The following is a 6455-nucleotide window of genomic DNA, read 5'->3' as shown; positions in this document are numbered from 1 at the left end:
CCTTGTGTTGTATGTGTGTGTGTGTGTGTGTGTGTGTGTGTGCGTGCGTAGGCCTGCACTAATATCACACAGCAGCTGAGCAAATATAAAGTATGTTTTTTACTGTGTAGCACAGGGTGTATTTTACTTTTATGGTGACACGTTTTGCTCATGATGGAGGGTGAGTGTGAGAGAAGCTGAAATGCTTCCATAAATCATTCCTTGTGTTGTACCTCAAAAACAGTGCTCACATGATAAATGCTAGTTTACTGGAAGCGTTTTAACTCTGAACAATGAATATGTGCTTGCTTGTGTATTTATGTGTGTGTGTAACAAATCTGGAAGCATTTTTTGGTCTGCCGCAAAGGCCTCTGTGATTGGACAAACTATGACACCCCTGGTCTTAAAAGACTTTGCACAACAGCGAGGGCATCCACGAGTCATCCTGACATTTTGTGGTATATGAAAAAGAAAAAAAAAATCCACACGTTTGCACCACAAAGCTCAGTTGTGTCTAATCTACAGCTGCAGTCTCCTGCTGACTCGTTATTCAACTCAGTAAATTATCATTGAGGTTTTTAATCAATACTTGGGGATTTCTGGAGCTTGACATGAACTACCTTAAAATGGATTTTTCTTTGTTAGTGGAAGATAACTCTGAACCACCTCAACAGCTCACAGGTCTGCAGATAATGATGAGTCGTTGCATTTGAAGAAAACATGATTCTCCAAATGTGAATTATAGAATATTTACTACAAAGATTTAGTACAGTATTCGATTGTTAGTGTGTTGTGTGTTAACATTACATTTTGTTCATTGACTTACTTCATGAACACAGTAACAGTATTTAAAGGCAAACTTTTTAATATATTTTACATATATTGGAACTAAGAAATTAAAGGTTGAAAAAAAATTGTGCAGCAATACAAACAAACAAAAATTACATGATTATCTCAGAACTAATTAAGATAAATGTGCAATCCGTAATATTTGGAAACTCCTGTAAATTTCAGCAACTTAAATCAAAAGAAAACTCATCCAGAACTAAAAGTGAAACCAGGAAGCAGATTTCCAAGCACCTCATATATCTCAGATAAAAAATGATCAATTTTGGACACATATTTCATCCCCCTCTTCAGGGGAGTGGTTTGCAACGTACTAAAATGTCTTATTTACTGAAGGAAAAGCTAAAATTTACTTGGTTCCAAAACACACACGCTTATGCTTTTGTTTCATTCGCACCAGACCGTTACATGACAGCCGTCTGGAATTTATGAGCAGAATACAAAAGGACATCAGTGAGGGAAGAAATCTGAAAGAATCTGCACAATCTGGTATAAATAGACTTATTTAGCAGCAAGTGCTTGCCCCAAATCTGCAGAAAACTTGACCTTTTCGTATGTTTTCAAATCACCAGTCACCTCATCCTTTTAGCTTTCAGCTGAATAAACGATGACACTTTTAGTAGATTGTCAGGGTTTTCAGTATATCCCTTTTGTTCCTTTGTGGTTTTTTTTTTATTTTATTTTTTTTTTGGTTATGTTTTATATTTAAAGCCTGCTAGTTTCAGTGAGTAGGCATAGATTTGTTGGCAAAGGATGCTGGTAATCTCCTTCCCCAGGGTCTCAGTTGTCAAGTTGGATAATTTATAATTTTTCTGTCTGACCATTAAATATGTAAGTATTGCCAAAATAACAATACAGGCGCTTTTAATGCATCCTGGCGCTACTGCAAAATGAAAATGTGTAAAAATCCTGAAACTTGCCCTTTAAGATTATTCAGCAAATTAACGAACATGGCCAAATCCTAACATTTATATCACATTCTGTGAGGATTCCCATGTTTCCTGCCCTCGTTTGTTTCCACAAACCACCTCTTGCAGCTCCTGATTGGCAGGTAGAGCTAATTGGCCTGAGCTGAGTCCCATAGCAGCTGATGAGACTACACCCGCATTGACCTCTTTACAGTTTCTAATGTGCATGCTCAAAGTCAGTATTTTGCAATGCATTGTGGTCAAAAAAGTTTCATGCCAACTTTTGGTTCATTGAAATACACTAAGTCTAACCAATGTTCTTATATAACTATGTTTCAGTGGTGCTCTGCAATCATTCAGACACCCGGCAACATTGCACATTGCACTCGCAACGTAAAATACTAATAAAATTAATTTACAGATGAATTTGTCAATGAAAAGACAGTCAATGAAAAGACAGGTAAGACACAGCTAAGGAACTATTTGGTGGTGTCCTGATGCATGCTCAATAATCCAGGTAGAAAAATCTAAAACAGTTAAATCTGGTCCTCTGGACATTCAAAAAACAAACAAACAAAAAAAAAAAAAAAAAAAAAAAACAAAAAAAAAAAATATTTTAAATATTTTTTTTTTATTTTTTTATTTTTTTTTGAATGTCCAGAGGACCAGATTTAACTTTTTTAGATATTTGGTGGTGTGGTTCCGAATTTTACTCATTCACATTAGTAACTGTAAAAAGGTCATTTTCTTCTTCTTTTGGCTTGTTCCTCTTCAGGGGTCGCCAGAGTGAGTCGTCCTCATCCATCTCACTCTGTCCTCTGCATCCACTGTCCTTATTCCAACTACCTCCATGTCCTCTCTAACTGCAGCCATATATCTCCTTTTTGTCTTTTTCCTGGCAGCTGAATTTCTAACATCCTTCCACCAATATACCACTGTCTCTCCTCTGGACATGTCCATCCAAACCATCTCAGTCTGGACTTTCTAACTTTATCTCCCAGTTGTTCAACCTGTGCTGTACCACTGATGATCCCATTCCTAATCTTATCCACCATTGTCACTCCTAAGAGAACCTCAACATCTTCATTTCTGCCACTTCCAGTTCTTTCTCCTGTCTTTTTGTCCATGTCTCTGTCTCCAGACCATACAACATAGCTGGTATCACCATTGTCTTGTAAACTTTTCCGTTGACCTTTGCTGCCACCCAGTCACTCATGAAACTTTTCTCCATCCACTCCATCCTGCCTGGACTCTCTTTTCACCTCTTTACCACATTCCCCATTTCCCTGGACAGTGGACCCCAAGTACTTGAAGTCCTGCACCTTTGTGACCTCTGCTCCTTGTAGCCTCACTGCTCCACCGACCTCCCTGTTATTCACACACATGTACTCTGTCTAACTACAGCTGACTTTCATTCATCTTGTTTCAAGTCCATTCACCTCTCCAAGTTCTCTTCCACCTATTTCCTGTTCTCACCACAGATCATAATGTCATCTGCAAACATCATAGTCCACGGGAATTCCTGCCTGACCTCATCTTTTAGTCGGTCCATCCCCAGAGCAAACAAGAAGAGACTCGGAGCCTAAACCTGCAAAAAGGTCATCATACGGCTGAGACCAGAACTCAAAGCTCCCTAAAACAAAACAATAAAAACAGAACTCATTGCTGGACCATTGGATGCCATATGGTGATTCAACCTGCAACCCTTGTATGACTCTGAGAACTTACCGTGTATTTTAACCTTGTGCTATTTCTTTTGCCCTGTGATGGACTTGGGACCTGTTCAGGGTGTACAAAACAGTGCACAGTGAAAGCTGGATATGGGCACCAGTGACCTCTGTGACCTGAAACGAAAGAAGCATGTAAAAAGATAATGGATGGATGAATATTTCTCTTTGTGTTCCCCACAGTCTCTTTGTGACTCTTCACATAAAAATTTGGATACACCCCTCTCAGTCTCTCAGTCTCCTTGTGCCTTTTCATCTCAAACCTGGATCCCATACCTCCTGAGTTCCATGTCGTGGAGTCTCCATTCTCTCAAATTGCAAAAACCTCAATTTGGGTTATTTCTGACTCAGCCATCCTTCTGATCTCCTAACTGCCACTCTCCTACTTGCTCATATACCTGGAAGACATTTTCTCCACCCTGGATTTGGAATTCTCCCTTTTCTCTCACTGAGCCTGAAAGACAATATCGCCACGGTAAGAAAGACTCATGCATTCTTGATAATAATCATTTATGAGATTCACATACTTGTCATCCTCTGTCTCCTGAAGATCCTCCCCATCCCTGGATTGTGGCTCCTACCTGTAAATAAATCATTTACCTTTTTAACCTTGTGTCCATGAGGCTTTCTGGTGTCAGAACTCCAAACTCTGGTGAACAAAGAACCGTTGTAAGTAAAAATGACACATCCATAATGTTAAATAGAAAAGTAACTTGTAGTTTCCCTAAAACAAAAGTATTTCCACAGCAAGTTGAAATGATTAAGCTAAATATTCTATCTCCATCTTATATTGCTTATCCATAGTCAGGTTACGAAGGTAACAGGTCCAGGAGAGAAACCCAGACATCCCTCTCCAGAGACACTTTCCAGCAGCTCCTGGGTGACCCCAGTGCATTCCCAGGATAATGAAGAAACACTACCCCTCCACTGAGTTCTGATTCAAAAGGCAAAGCTTTCAATTTACTGTTCTGTCTACATTCTAACCCTCGCCCATACGTGGTCATGAGGATTGATTCATGAACAAAAGAAAAAGATCCTGGATGCAAGTGACCAGAATGAGCTTCCTGTGTAGGGTGGTTGGGCTCGGCCTTAGAGATAAGGTGAGGAGCTCTGTCATCCAGTGGGAGCTTGGAGTAGAGCTGCTGCTCCTCCCCATTGAAAGGACTCAGTTGAGGTGGTTCGGGCATCTGATTAGGATGCCTCCTGGATACCTCCCTTTTGAGGTTTTCCAGGCAAGTCCCATTCTGAAGATACCCCAGGGCAGAACTGGAAGTTTAATAATTTAGTCATATTTTACCTATGATAAAAAGTTGTTTGAAAATAGGGCTGCAGCTTACATCTTCAGCCTTACCACACATGTTTATATGGTAGATTTAGTAAACTGTTCTAATTGTCTTCATGGCATTAATCTGTTGGAGCAGCTCTGGTCCTATGGTGTTTTTCTTTGCTTATTATAAAAATGTTCAACTGAGATATTTGATTATTTTCTTTGTTTCGTTAAATATGATTTTTGAATAGTTTTTCCACACCAGTTTGATTTCTATAAGCTCTCACAATTACCAGGGGTAGAAAAAAATATAAGTTCACAAAAAATGTCTTTCTACAATAGAGAGAGTTTTGCGAAACTTCACTGATTAGCAAAGCTGTCCTTTCAGTTTGGGAAAGTTTGCACATGAATTTGCTGAATGTGAAAATGAGCATTTGGGGTTCAGTGTCTAGTTGGACATAGTCTAATTAGTGGGATCAGTGCTTCAAAACAAAGAGATGTTTGAAAAAATGTTCACCTACTTTGTACATGGAACCTTAGAAAAGTGGACCAAATGCTAATTTTAATTAAAATGAGCCACATTCCTAACTGTTAAACAGATGTCAACACAATACAGACAAGAAATGAGGGCATGGGGACTTTCTATGAAATGCAATACCCAACAATTATTCAAAATGATCATTAGAAAATACTGTAGTGTCACCAAAATCAAATTGGACCTTTTGGTCTCTGGCATTTATACTAATATTCCAGCTGTTACATTAGAACATATTCGTGTGAACGATAATTGATACTATTTGTTTTAGGGTGTGACATGAAAGACATGTCTCAGAGCAGACTGCAGACATGCAGTAATAAATGGAAAACATTAGCAAATTGTTGCACATGGTTAACTAAATTTAGAGCACAGTTTGGAAATTGGTGCATGTGGTTAACAAAACCTTTTTCAACTCCGCTGCAATGAGGACTCGTACTGCACATTATTTCTTTCCCACGGAGCCTGAAGAGCAAACCCTTAGTTTTTTACGGCCAGGTGACTAACAATATCATCATCCCAATTATCACCGAGTTTTATCAAACCAACAAGTTGCAAGTTTGGGTAAAACCTGGTTAAACTGTACAGGTATGCAACTTGGACTCCCCTCTGCCTCTGGGGTTTACTTTCTTGAGCTTGATCTATAAACACTATTTCCACTTTTTAACAATTTGACTTTAACCTCTAAACAGAAATAAAACAAATCCTCCTCCTCAATTATTCTTTTCTTCTGAGAGACCATATTACGTTATTATATAAAACCTGATGGTGTTTTATTGGCAGCTTGCATCCATGTTGAATAATTGTTATAGTGCATGCATCGTCAAGACACATTTGGGTTCATAATATATGATTTATTATGAATGTCAATCCAAACCAACAACTCCGTTTTTGTCATTATGGGGTACACAAATAGCTAGAAGAGATGCATCTGGCTCTTGCTCACCTAGCTTAAATTATTTGCATTTTGAAGCTAACTTTACTAAGAACTGAGTCACACTAACCTTTATTTCCATCCATCCATCCATCCATCCATTATCTTTACCCGTTTATTCCATTTTGGGTCACGGGGGTCGCTGGTGCCCATGTCCAGCAATCACTGTGCAAGGGCCGGGGTACACCCTGGACAGGTCGCCAGCCCATCACAGGGACCCATAGAGACAAACAAGACAAACAACCATTCACTCTCTCAC

The sequence above is a fragment of the Nematolebias whitei genome, chromosome 2 (assembly GCF_014905685.2).
Source record: "Nematolebias whitei isolate Nwh7 chromosome 2, NemWhi1, whole genome shotgun sequence".
Lineage (NCBI taxonomy): Eukaryota > Metazoa > Chordata > Actinopteri > Cyprinodontiformes > Rivulidae > Nematolebias > Nematolebias whitei.
This window is presented reverse-complemented; position numbering follows the sequence as displayed.